This window comes from Bos javanicus, chromosome 10 (genome assembly GCF_032452875.1).
Source record: "Bos javanicus breed banteng chromosome 10, ARS-OSU_banteng_1.0, whole genome shotgun sequence".
Lineage (NCBI taxonomy): Eukaryota > Metazoa > Chordata > Mammalia > Artiodactyla > Bovidae > Bos > Bos javanicus.
Window position 1 is genome coordinate 2,121,393 of NC_083877.1, and position 13,422 is coordinate 2,134,814.

At 42.1% G+C, this 13,422-nt stretch overlaps 1 pseudogene; it reads right to left on the reverse strand.

Moving 5' to 3' along the window:
• Positions 1–10,832: 10,832 nt before the first annotated feature.
• LOC133255477 (protein NipSnap homolog 2-like) overlaps positions 10,833–13,422 on the reverse strand; it is a 90,960-nt pseudogene continuing 88,370 nt past the window's right edge.

Sequence of the window (13,422 nt, forward strand, 5' to 3'; positions counted from 1 at the left end):
AAGGACTCAGAAGTGGGAGTTAAATGAGCCCAGCAGGCACTTAACCTCTGGGTCTGGAAAAATCCTGACTCACAGAGTGATTTGGGAGGTGGGATGGCAGACCCATTTGGTCAAGAAGCTTGAAGGTCCTCAAAACATAACTTAGTAAAAATAGTGATGATTAAAGATAAGATGGAACTATTATTCTGTGCCAGCAACTGTCTAGTAATCCTCAGAGCAATTTGCCATGCATTTTATTCCTGTTTTAACACGTGGAAACTGAGGCACAGAGAAAATATCTTGACTGATATTTCAGAGTCCCAGAACTCTGAGTAGTGGCGTGGGGAGAAATGCAGGCACTCTCCAGATCCTGTGCTTTTAGCCATTATTCCATATGACTCAGAAAATGTACTTGCTACCAGTGTGTCCGTTGGTCCAGACAGTTTCTGGAACAATCCAGCAATACCTATGAAAATAAACAGTAATTAACTAATTCAGCAATTCCACTCACATCTACCTGAGGGAAATACACTCACTCATTCGCTGTGAGGCTTTGGTTATAGCGCTGTTTGTGTGAGCAGAGGGGCTAAACATGAACCAGTAAAGTACGGATGGATAAACTATAGTTCTTACACTGTGGAACGGCACAGTGATATTATAGAATGAATATTCTATAATTCCACAGTATGGAGACCTCTTTAAGACCTATTGCTGAGTGATAAGACAAGTTGCAGAATGAAGCAAATGGTATGACACCACTTATGTTAAAAAACAAACACAATCTTGCCTATTTTCTCTGCATCTATATACAGGTGTGAAAGTATCTGGAAAGATACCAGCAGAATAATAACAATGGTTATGTCTGGGAAGGGGCAGAAGGGAAGGTAAAAGAGATTTTAATCAGAGGGGCCTGGCCTTACGTATAAAGTGTTCTCTTTTTTCATGTTTTCTTATTCATTTTCATATCTTTATGTTTTACTTATGCAATTAAAAATAAATAGAAATTGACAGGTGGATAAATATATAAAGAAATACATTAATTTGTTAATGTATGTATGGATGTGAGAGTTGGACTATAAAGAAAGCTGAGCACGGAAGAATTGATGGTTTTGAACTATGGTGTTGGAGAGGACACTTGAGAGTCCCTTGGACAGCAAGGAGATCCAACCAGTCCATCCTAAAGGAGAGCAGTCCTGAATATTCATTGGAAGGACTGATGCTGAAGCTGAAACTCCAATACTCTGGCCACCTGATGCAAAGAACTGACTCATTGGAAAAGTCCCTGATGCTGGGGAAGATTAAAGGCAGGAGGAGAAGGGGACGACAGAGGATGAGATGGCTGGATGGCATCACCGACTCAATGGACATGAGTTTGAGTAAACTCCAGGAGTTGGTGATGGACAGGGAGGCCTGGCGTGCTGCAGTCCATGGGGTCGCAAAGATTCGGACCAACTGAGCAACTGAACTGAACTGAACTGAACTTCAGTTCTGGAAAAAACCCTAAAAGTCACAGATGGCGGGGCTGGAAGGGATCCTAGAGATTTTTCACTTTCACCAATGAAGACAGTGGAGCTCTGGAAGATTATGTAGCTTGACTGTGGTCCCCCAGAGCAGCCTTCTCATCGTGAGCATGGGACACATAGGGTGGGCTTACACCCCTCACTCGGAGCCCAACCACTAGTGCTCCCTGGGCAAGTGGCCCTGCAAGGTGCTGCCCCACAGAGCCTCCCAGAGGCTGGCCCCATGCTCAGAACCCATGTATGTGCTCTAAAAGTCCTGAGCAGAAGCGCTGTTGAGCTCCCAAATGAAGCAGCCTTTGGCCAGATTGTTCATAGACTTTGTGACAATTCTCCCACATGCATATTCATCATGAAGGAGAGTGTTTCTATATTTGAAACTACATTTTTTTTTTGTTTGTTTTGGGTGATTGTGTGGCTTGGATTTTTGTTTTTAATTCTTCTCTGAGAATAAAGAGAAGGAAAAATCCTACATTGCTTTCAGCTTGTGCAGCCTCCCCAGAGGTGTGAGATATAAACAGTCTGTTTCCTGTACGGCTTTCCCAAGGGCACTGAACATGTGACGATATTTAATTGGCTGTTCCATGTCTTCAGTGCCTTGGTACAACAGCAGATACGATCATGAAATAAGAAAGAGCATCTGTGGCTGAATCACAGAGAAGGGGAGCAGCTCGGGAGAAAAGAGCAGCTTCCACAGGCAGATCAGGCCTCAGAGAAATGATCTGAGAGGAGACGTTTATGAGATTATTTTCCCCTTTTAAACAAAAGTGAAAGTGAAAGTGAAGTCACTCAGTCACGCCGACTCTTCAACCCAGTGGATAGTAGCCTGCACCAAGCTCCTCTGTCCATGAGATTTTCAAGGCAAGAGTACTGGAGTGGGTTGCCATTTCCTTCTCTAGGGAATCTTCCCAACCCAGGGATAGAACCCAGGTCTCTCACATTGTAGACAGATGCTTTACCGTCTGAGCCACCAGGGAAAGCAGTATTTAAGAAGTCTGAGTTGGGAGGGACCACACTTTGTTACTTGTTCATACATTCTTCTCCTGCTAAGATGCAACCCAGGCATGGGTATGTTGGCCTGCTTTTAAGGAATAAACCTTGGTTGTTGTTTTCAAAGGAAGGGATAGTAATAACAGTAACTATGGAGTATTTGTTTCTAAGTGCTTGTTTCTTTGTTTTTTTTTTTTAATAAAATGTATTTTTTAGGGCAGATTTAGATTTATGAAAGTTTCAGTGGAAAGTACAGAGATTTCCCACATTCCCCTATTATTAACATTTTTCATTCACGTGGTGCTTTTGTTACAGTTGATGAGTCAAATCGATATATTATTAACTGAAGTTCATAGTTTATATCAGGGCCCACTCTTTGTGTTGTATATTCTGTGGGTTTTGAAAACCGTGTAATGACGTGCAGCCACTGGTACAGATTCAGAAGAGCAGCTTCACCAGCCTGCTCGCCACCACCAAACCCCTGCAACCTCTGACCTATTTACTATGACTAATAGTTCTACCTTTTCCAGAATATGTCATTAGAATCATAGAGTAGACCTTTATTTTTAAGATTAGGGGTTTTTTAAGGTAAATGCACCCTTTTTAGGCATGCAGTTCTATGAGTTTTAACAAATGTGTACAGAAGTGTAAGCACCATCACATTCAAGACACAGACTGCTTCCATCACCCAAGTAGCTCCTTCATGGCCTTTGCTATGAATTGTTTGATACGGACTTTCAGTCCTCTCTACAGATCTTTGAGAAAGGTGCTCTTGTCATGGCCATTTAAAAAGGGATCTAGGACCCAGAGGTTTCCTGATTAGCTCAGGGGCATACAGTTACTAAAGAGGTGGGGCTAGTATTTGAATCTTGGTGATCTGATTCCACAGTTCGTTTTTTACTGCCTGGTTATAACGTCTTAATGTCCTACCTGTATGCTCCAAAAACAATGAAATTGTATTTTATCATACAACATAGTATTCAAAAGAATCTCCTAGTTCACTCCAGTCGCTCAGTCATGTCCGACTCTTTGTGACCCCATGGACTGCAGCAGGCCAGGCCTCCCTGTCCATCACCATCTCCCAGAGTTTACCCAAGCTCATGTCCATCGCTTCGGCGATACCATCCAACCATCTCATCCTCTGTCGTCCCCTTCTCCTCCTGCCTTCAATCTCTTCCAGCATCAGGGTCTTTCCCAATGAGTCAGTTCTTTGCATTAGGTGGCCAAAGTATTGGAGTTTCAGCTTCAGTATCACTCCTTCCAATGAATCTCCTAATTTAATAATAAACATCCACCTCCTCCCCCAACAAAAAACAGAAACGGCTTTCTCAAAGTCCCAAAGTGAGCGGCCAGATGGAAACAGAACCCAGAACTCCTGACTTTAAATAAACCCTCAGAGCATGCTTTGCTCGTAATAGGCACTTTACAAGTATCTCTTCATTGGAACTGAAATACAGTCACATTCTCAGGGAAAATGAGGACAAGTCAGGATGACCATAAGTCTGAGAAGCACTGAGGCGCTGCACACCTCCAGGCTTTGAGGTCATGTAGTGATCTCATCTGCACCCTCGTCAGAATGTTGAGAAGAAAGCCTGACACAGAAGAATCTGCAGGGAAGGGGCACAACATTAGGATAAAGTGCCTTTGGGGCTTTGGGTTAGCGACAAGCGATACAGAAGAGTAGATTACACATATGAAAGTAGAAAATTTGCACTACACAGCCTCACCTTTCCCCCTCCCTCCCCTTCCACCACCTTTTGGAGAAAAGTTTGACTGTTGACAGCCCATCCCTGAAGGTGGTCTAGAACTCCTGTCTCCTGCCTGAAGCTCATTAGCAGATTATTTGGCCTCTCCATAGAAGGGATACTTAGAAAATGGTTCATGTTTTGCAGGATGTTAAGTCTTTATTATGAATATTCAGTGTGAGCAGGAAGGCTGATGGTTCTAGTCTCTAGCAATATTTATGTAAGCAGCTAACAATGGCTTGTTGTATTATTACCTGTTAGTATGCCTATGATTTTTGTTTCCCTTGATTTAAACTTTTCCTAAGCCAGAGCTGAAGTAATCAAAGAAGTTCCTTTATGAAATGATAAATATTGGAGTTAAAGTTACTTTTTTAAGCAACAGTATTTGTCAATTGGCTATTAAGGGAGGGTATACCAAGCTGGAAATGAGAAGAAGTATAATTAAGTTTTCCTGCTCTCAACTAACTCATGGACTATATGAGAAAATACCAACAAATAACTAGAGAGCAACCAGGTTTTCTCATGTTAGGACAATAGCAAGTTTGGAGAAGAACATTCTGTTGACACTAGAGTATGTCCAGGGGCTTCATGGAGCTTGATACATCATAAGGGAGGAGTAGGATTTAGGTAAGTGTCTGAATCAATGCCTGGTACCTAGAATGCTCTCAATGATCATTTGTTGAATTAAAAAAAGAAGGAAAATGTGTACCTTACAGGTGGAACAGTACAGGCAGAGGCACAGAGATTGAACTGATTGAGGCCAGCCTGACCTGACCAGGGTAGAAAAATGTAGAACTGAACCGGGCAGGGTAGCGTAACACGAGACTGCAGCTGCCCAGCAGGCAGATGACATTTCACTGACACCTTCCACATGCTGCCAACTATAGTAAGGATGACTCATCTCACTCGAGACTCAAAACAGTCTCCAGAAATGAATTCTTACTCTCTCTATTCATACGTGTGACTATTTCAGCTTTGAGCAGTAAAGGAATCTTAAGATAACACACTCAGTGATCACTGGGTTAGTGGTTCATACCTGTTCTGTCAGACTCTAAGGCCCTGGTTCTCTCCACCATGTCGCACTCTTTCTCAGGAGATGGGTTTGCAGGTAATGTGATAAAGCCTGATCACTTTTGTTCTTAAGGAGAAAAGGGATACAGGAAAGTGATTTAGGAAACTGTTCACTGGGCTGCTTACTAAAGACAAGAGTATTAAAGGATGAGAATGGATATCGGGGGGCCCAGATAAAAAGGCTGCAATGAATAGTGTCAGAAGTGATGGGAAGGGCAAATATTAAAGCTATTTGAGACAAACTAGAGCAATGAAACTTAGGTATAGGTTAGACATGAGGGATGATGGATGAGGGGAGCAGTTCAAGTTAATCAAAAGATTCGAGGGCTGAAAGAGGAGAAGAAAATGATACTGCCTTGGAACAAAAAGACAGTTCTGGGAAACAGAATCTTGTGGGTGAGGGGAAGAGGATGACAAGCTCAATTTGGGACATGTTGATTGGGAAGTGATAACCAGAGACATAAATGGAAATATGCTACAGGCATCTAAAAATATGGGTCTAGACAAAGATCAGGCTCAAATATAAAATGGGAAACCTTCTGCATTGAATACAGACTCTATCAACAGAGGAGTGCAGAACAGAGCTGACATCACACCCATGATGATGCAGAAAGACAAAGAGAACCCAGGAAAGCCACTACCCAGGGAGTAGTTGGAGAAGTGGAAGAACAGAGCTGATAGATAGCCAGACAGATAAGTGGGCAGAGAAGTTGTCATAAAGACAAGATGGTAGACGGGTTATGGGGAAAATGACTTAGCTCCCGACACTGTCAAATGACTTAAAGACACTCTATGTGTTAGAACGTTGGCTGAGATTCTATAACTGAAAAATCAAAACAGCCGCATTAAATGGTTCAGGGTTGGAATGTTAATTCCACAATCATCAGAGTCCCAGGATTCTTCTACTTTATTGCTCTGCCTCCTTAACACTGGGTACAGTGGATTGAATGTGTGTATCCCTCAAAATTATATGTCAAAATCCCAACTGCCAGCGTGAGGCTATTAGGAGGTGGGGACTTTGAGAGGTGAACTAGGAAACTATGGATTAATGCTCTTGTAGAAGGACTCCAGAGAGCTCTCCTGGCCTTCTACCATGAGAGGATACCACAAGGAGGTGGAAGTCTTACCAGAACCTGACCATGATGGCATCCTTATTTCAGATTCCAGCCTCCAGAACTGTGAGAAATAAATCTCTGTTGTTTATAAGTTTCCTAGTTGATGCTCCATTGTTATAGCAGTCTAAACTGGGCTTTGTTCTCATGGTTTAAGTCAGTTCCACCAGTTCTTGCCATCACATCTGTATTCAAGTTTGCAGAAAGAAGGAAAAGAGGAATGGGAAAGGCCAACGTTGGAAGTTGCACGTTTCAGTTTTCCATGACTGTCCTTGGTTACGGGGAATCTGGGAAATGTAAATGTTTGGGCAGCCATGTGCTCACCTGACTCTCAGCTTCATACTTTGTAATGAGGGAAGCATGGATATTGGGGAACATTAGCCATCTCCATCTTGAATGGAAAGGATAATAATAATTCAGAAAAGACACTTTTTGACAACTGGTTGGCTATTTAAAAGGCCTATTTAACTTTTCTTCCTGCCTCCAGTCTTACTGTCTTCCAAACCATTGTCCATGCAGCAATTAAAATTAGTTTTCCAAAGTGTCTCACTCTTCTGCTTAAACGCTGCCTTGACTCCTCAGCACTTTTAGGATGAAGCCTTAACCTCTAAGTGTAGCTAGGCTGTTGTCATTCAAATCCTACCTGCCTCTTAAGACTCACCTCTCTGTTCTCCTCCTCATAGAGCCCATTACGCCCTATGTTGTTCCCTCAGGGGCTTCCCTGGTGGCTGAGATGGTAAAGTTAGCCTTCAATTCAGGAGACCTAGGTTCAATCCCTGGGTCGGGAAGATCCACTGGAGAAGGACACGGCAACCACTCCAGTACTCTTGGCAGAAGAACTGTGAGGACAGAGGAGCTGAGTGGGCTCCAGTCCCCGGGGCCCAAGGAGTCGGCGTGACTGAGGACCCACTTCCACTTGCTCCCTCCCTCTGTGTCTCACCCTGACTGGCAGCTCCTCTCCTGCCCTCTCCTGTTCCCTCTTCTTAGTATACCTTCCCCACTTCTGCTTGGATTCTTCCCATCTTCTTTATAGCCTAGATACTGCCCCCACCAGGACACTTTCTTAGGTCTTCCAGGACAGAGTTCTGAGCCACATATTGTGGTTGTTCTTCTGTCACTCAGTCGTGTCCAACTCTTTGCGACCCCATGGACTGCAGCACACCAGGCTTCCCTGTCCTTCACCATCTCCCAGAGCTTGCTCAAACTCATGTCCATTGAGTCCATGATGCCATCCAACCATCTCATTGTCTGTCATCCCCTGTTCCTCCTGCCTTCAATTTTTTACCATCAGGGTCTTTTCCAGTAAGTCAGTTCTTTGCATCAGGTGGCCAAATTATTGGAGCTTCAGCTTCAATATCAGTCCTTCCAATGAATATTCAGGACTGACTTCCTTTAGGATGGACTGGTTGGATCTCCTTGAAGTCCAAGGGACTCTCAAGAGTCTTCTCCAACACCACAGGTCAAAAGCATCAAGTCTTTGGTGCTCAGCTTTCTTCACAGTCCAACTATCACATCCATACATGACCACTGGAAAAACCATAGCTTTGACTAGATGGACCTTCGTTGGCTAAGTAATGTCTCTGCTTGTTAATAAGCTATCTAGGTTTGTCATAGCTTTTTTCCCAAGGAGCAAGCGTCTTTTAATTTCATGGCTGCAGTCACCATCTGCAGTGATTTTGGAGCCCAAGAAAATAAAGTCTCTCACTATTTCCATTGTTTCCCATCTGTTTGCCATGAAATGATGGGACCCGATGCCATGATCTTAGTTTCTTGAATGTTGAGTTTTAAGCCAGCTTTTTCACTCGCCTCTTTCACTTTCATCAAGAGGCTCTTTAGTTCTTCACTTTCTGCCATAAGGGTGGTGTCATCTGCATATCTGAGGTTATTGATATTTCTTCTGACAATCTTGATTCCAGCTTGTGCTTCATCCAGCCCAGCATTTTGCATGAAGTGCTCTGCATGTAAGTTAAATAAGCAGGGTGACAATATACAACCTTGATGTACTCCTTTCCCAATTTGGACTTGCCCGTTGTTCCGTGACCAGTTCTAACTGTTGCGTCTTGACTTGCATACGGGTTTCTCTGAAGTATGTATGTGCCATATATACTTGTCCTGAAAGTACCCAGAGTGTCATGTGTATCACTTATCCAAATCTGCCTTGTAATGCTTGGCTTCTCTGTGTTACCCACCAAACTCTCAGCTCCTTGAAGGAAAAGAAGCCCCTCTGCAAGTCTGAGTGCCTGGAGGTTAGCACAGTGACTAGTATGGAGTGAGAGACTGAAAAGTATTGCTTGCATGAAAGGAAGGAATAATTCTAATGAGAGAAAAACTTAAAAGCTATTATTTATTAGAGCAGTGAAAACACTTTAGATTTCCTGCCCATTTTCTGTTGTTTCTTCGGCTCAGGCTCTGCAACATAATGAGGGACTTATTAATATGCTGACAAATGGCAAAGAAAATGAATTACTTTTACAAGAAACATTAGAATGTGGCATTTATCTTACAACCTGAAACATTGCTGCATGTCATGATTCCATGTCTTAGAGCTAGTCAGATCGTTTTTGGCAATGCCCCTTTCAAGGGAGGGAAAATTGCCTATTGTAAAGGAAGCATCCACAACCCACTATTTAGTGGAGCTGTAAGAGCTTATTTGCTTATTACCATGACAACCACCGGCCCAACACTGCACATTAGTGTACTTGTCTAGACAGTACCAAATTCATCAGCACTTCCTCTGCTGTGTGCCTGATTTTAAACAGGCAGGTGTGGCTCCAAGGTGCTACAGGGAAAGAAAAAAATTTTCTTTCCATGTGGGCAAATGAGAGTGTTGAAGGTATCCTATGAGTGTCTAAATGGCTAGCATTGAAGTATGCACTAATTTGAAAGCTCTAGTTAATCTGTGTTTTTCTTTTTTAATAAAACCTTACTAGAAATAAAGAACTAGAAATACATCCATATGGTTTGCCAACTGTGTCTAAAAATACTTTATATGAAAGAAGGAGCTTACTAACTTTCAAATTTATGACAAACTAAAAATCAAAAATGTCTTTTAATTACACTTTTCTTCTTGTCAACAGTATTTCAACTCAAAGACACCCAAAACCATAAACCAGACATCTATTGACTTAGAGTATTTGTAGTATTCTTCAAGGGAGGAAGCTGAGAAAGACTCAGCCCTGTGGATCCAGTTTCTTGAGCCCTGCCGAATCTCTGGGCTGGGCATTCCTTGGTCAGGGCCCTCCTGAGACTTGGTCTTAAATCTCTGGCAGTGCCGGAAAATGAAATAGCAAGTGTCCTCTGGGAATATTTTGGAATGGAGGACCTAGAAAGAACACATGTATATTTACCCTGGAAATTGACGCAACCAGTAGTTTTAACTAAGTTCATGGGTATGAATAGAAACTTTGAATTCTATTTGTGTACAGTTAACTATGTGACTGGTAACTGTGTATGCAATTTATTCTAATTTGATAGTAAATAACTGAGGTTAGGCAGGGACATTTGGCCCCGGCCTTATATTCACAAAGGGCAGCAAACTTAGGAAGTTGACCTTGTCTCCAAACAAGGACATACAAAGAGTCAGATGTGTGGACAGAATTGGAACCAAACTGCATGCATCATATACCTAAACTTGGGCCCCTTGCTAGACTATACTGTTTTGCAGAGCACTGTGAGATTGTAGAGTTTATAAATTCCATCATTATTGCATGGAGAGCACAATCATATCACATTAATTTGTGTGTGTAAAAAGCATTGGTTTCTTAAAAAATAAGTAAATAACATGGAAAAGAAAACGTGTTTCACATGTCTTCCTTTTTGAAAATATACGTTGCTGTTGTTTGTTGTTCAGTTGCCCAGTCGTGCCCAGCTCTTTATGACCCCATGGACTGCAGCATGCCAGGCTTCCATGTCCTTCACTGTCTCCCAGAGTTTGCTCAAACTCACATCCATTGAGTCAATGATGCCATCCAACCATCTCATCCCCTTCTCCTCATGCCTTCAATCTTCCCTAGTATCAGGGTCTTCTCCAATGAGTCAGTTCGCATCAGGTAGCCAAAGTATTGGAGCTTCAGCTCCAGCATCCATCATTCCAATGAATATTCAGTGTTGATTTTCTTTAGGATTAACTGGTTTGATCTCCTTGCTGTCCAAGGGACTCTCAAGAGTATTCTCCAGCATCACAATTTGAAAGCATCAGTTCTTTGGTGCTTAGCCTTCTTTATAGTCCAACTCTCTGCACATCTGTACATGAACATCTGTACATGAACACTGTACATGAACATCTGTACATGAACACTGGAAAAATCATAGCTTTGACTATATGGACTTTTGTCAGCAAAATCATGTCTCTGCTTTTTTCTTTTTGACATTTGATATGAAATTTATTTACACTTTAACATAAATTATTTGATCTGGGGGTCAGATATAATTTTTTATTTCAACAGGACTTTCACATGATTACAGTCACAAAATTGGCACTATTAAAAAACGAAATCAGAGCTAGACAAAGTATGCAGTTTTATGCCAATTTAAATCTCAACATGCACACTCCCCTCCCCCATTCATGAACTTCGAAGAATCTGCTGTGAGCTTATTAAAACACAGGTCACAGATGACTGTTTACAGAATAAAACCTCTTTTCCTAATGCTACTCGTTTTGTTGTAGAAAAATATTACAAATAAAAATTAGTGCTGTTCAAGGTGTTCATTCCAAAGTCACATAAGATACACAGGTTCAAGCCATCTTTTCCTCCTGTATAAAGATATCACAATATGCAAAATGGAGACTGAATTACTGATCAACCACTTCCCCCTCAATGACGACACAGTTTACTATGCTGACATTAAAAATGAGAGTGAAGTAAAACATTTCCAGGTATTGAGTACACACATAATTTGTTCCGAGTCTGAAATTCAGAAAAAAAAGCTACAGAAACATGATGAAATTTATATTTCTTCCTGATACAAGAAATTTGTCTAAAAAATTTGTAATTATAAAGCAAAGTTGCTCTTTATAAAAAAATGGCTAACTTTTTTCCCCCCATGGTTAGATTCTTACTTGGAGATGACTCCAATTTTCAGTTGGGCTCTCTTTTCCTGGGGGGGTGGGGAGAGGTGGATTGTTGTTAATATTATACAGCACATTCGATAAACCTAAGGATGTTCCAGAGGACTACAGCCCACGCCAAACTGTAATAGTTTCCTGTCTTGTGATTATGTAAATTTTAAAGAAAAGAGGTCTTTTACAAGCTATATACAGCAGTTTACACTTAAGTGTTTCTCTCTCACACAGTTCAAATTGATTGATGACAAGCACTTGTCACATAAACTTCTGTAGGCACATCTCCATTCCGTCACTTCACTGGAGGGGAGAGGTCTTCTGTGGGATCATGATTCTGGATTCCCTTTCCTGAATAAGCGGGACTGTATAATATACTAGTTCTTCCCAGCCATGTTTATGCCATGCTGCATTCCGTATATCTTCCCTGGTCTGAAGATCCTTGTAAGCCCAAAGATGGTGCACCATATAGAGCTGCCCAATTAGGGAGAAGAACCCTCCAACTGCTTCATTGCCCTCCTGTCTGAAGCGAAGAGCACGAGCCCAGTAATTGCCCCATTGAAACATAGTTCCTGGTCGGAGCTGGCAGGATCTGAGTTCATGTATGTTCGGTCCGGACCGTGAGATGGGCTCATTCCAGAAACTGAACGCCACCAGCAGCTGATTCTCGAGAGAAGCCTGTTGCTTCTTGCCTTATGGAATTCCAAAATTCCTGATTTTCTTTAAGTTTATTCATCACCTCGGTGAGAGCTGGATAGCCTCCTTCATATCTCCTGAGGCGAACAGCTTGATTCTGCTCGCCATACCACGTGTTCCAAGTCCCCACCAAAGTACAAGGGTAATGTTTATCTTCATGAATCTGTGGCAACATCTCTTGACCGATTTTGTTGTATGCTTCTAGGCGTTCCGGTGTCACATTGTGAAACTGTAATTTGTACAGACTGCTGGTTTCCTTTTTGGCTAGGAGGTTATAGTGAGCATCTGTCCTTGGGTCAACTTTCTGGACAAACAAGGATTTTAGCCAGCCGTCCTCTCGAGGTCTGTTATTGGGAGATGTCAGTTTCCGGAGATGGGGCAGGAGGCGGCAGGGGCTGGCCCGCCCAGGAAGGCCGCTCCGCGGGTGCGCAGCTCTCCACCCGCTGTCTTGCTCAGGTGGCTCGCTCCCACCGCGCGGGCGAGGTCTCTGCTTGTTAATGTGCCGTCTAGTTTGGTCACAGCTTTTCTTCCAAGGAGCAAGCCTCTTTTAATTTCATGGCAGCAGTCACCATCTGCAGTAACCTTGGAGCCTAAGAAAATAAAGGTCTCTCACTGTTGCCATTTTCCCCCCATCTATTTGCATGAAGTGATGGGACCGGATGCCATGATCTTAGTTTTTTGAATGTTGAGTTTTAAGTCAGCTTTCTCACTCTCCTGTTTCACCTTCATCAAGAAGCTTTAGTTCCTCTTTGCTTTCTGCCATTAGGGTGCTGTCATCTGCATATCTCAGGTTATTCATGTTACTCCCAGCAATCTTGAAAATATATAGTCTCATGAAAATGAAGAGGCCATGGTTCTGTTATGACAGAAGCCTCTGGGTCAGGCATCGCTTTTATTAGTGTTTGGTCAAAGTCTTTTTGCTTGACTTTATGACTTTTGGTGGATGCTTAATAAAACATTAGTTTAATACATGTATGAATGAATGAACCATGAATGTTAATATTTTGATTTCTAAGCAAGGTCTCTTAAATTATATACAAATAACTATAAAATATGCCATGGTTAGCTAATAAAAGAAATGTCATATACAAGGAGCAAACCCAGAAGAGTTTGATATCATCTCATTGAACTCTATAGCCAGAGAATCACCTAGAAGAACACTAACGTATCACTGATTGAGAAAAAAACAGTGGGAGAAGTAAACTTGAATGAATGGAAAGTGCACTGCAAAATATTTTATTTTAAAAAATGAA